Consider the following 732-nt stretch of genomic DNA (forward strand, 5'->3'; position numbering starts at 1 on the left):
GAGAAGGAACCTCTTGCTCTGACGCCGCAAGGCCACAAGAGGGCGGAGGCGCCGCGCGCCCGGCCGACGTGTTGGACTGGTGCGCTTTATGTGCTGAAATAAACACGCGACAGCCCAGAAATGTTTTCAGAGTGCTGTGCACTGGAGGTTTTTGTCTTGTGAAGACTTGCCTTGTGCTCCTCCGTGCAGTTTGTTTGTCCTCCTCCAGTGCGAGACAAGCCAACACTAGGGAGCACATTCGCCAACATCCAGGCACGCAATGCGATTTGGAATGAAGCTCCTTTCCAAAGAGTTGCACACGATCGATCCTTCAGTCCTGCTCGGGGAGCACGGAGCCCCAGCCACACACAGCTTCAAGTAGCGAGTCAGGCGCCACTGCTTTCACTTGCGGCCACACCACCCTCAACGCGCCCGATCTCGTCTGATCTCAGAAGCTAAGCAGGGTCGGGTCTTGTTAGTACTTGGATGGGAGACCGCCTGGGAATACCTGGTGCTGCAAGCTTTTGCTCTCTCGGCCAGCAGGGGTCGCCATTGGTGCCGTAGGCTTTGGGAGGAAAACCTGGAGGATGGAAAGGTGATCTATAGCCTCATCTCTAGAGATGTTTTGTTGCTATGGCATGTGTGTGACCCATATAAAAAAAAACCCCGTTTGTAAAACGAATATCGAAGCTGCCTCGAAATCTACAAATGAAGATGAGTCGATAAACCACTTGTTTTTCGTACAACTATACA

General features: G+C 52.7%; 1 pseudogene; it reads left to right on the forward strand.

Moving 5' to 3' along the window:
• Window positions 1–383: 383 nt before the first annotated feature.
• Window positions 384–502, forward strand: LOC148813253 (5S ribosomal RNA; annotated as a pseudogene).
• Window positions 503–732: the final 230 nt, after the last annotated feature.

The sequence above is a fragment of the Atractosteus spatula genome (genome assembly GCF_055471065.1).
Source record: "Atractosteus spatula isolate fAtrSpa1 chromosome 10 unlocalized genomic scaffold, fAtrSpa1.hap1 SUPER_10_unloc_1, whole genome shotgun sequence".
In the NCBI taxonomy this organism is placed as follows: domain Eukaryota; kingdom Metazoa; phylum Chordata; class Actinopteri; order Semionotiformes; family Lepisosteidae; genus Atractosteus; species Atractosteus spatula.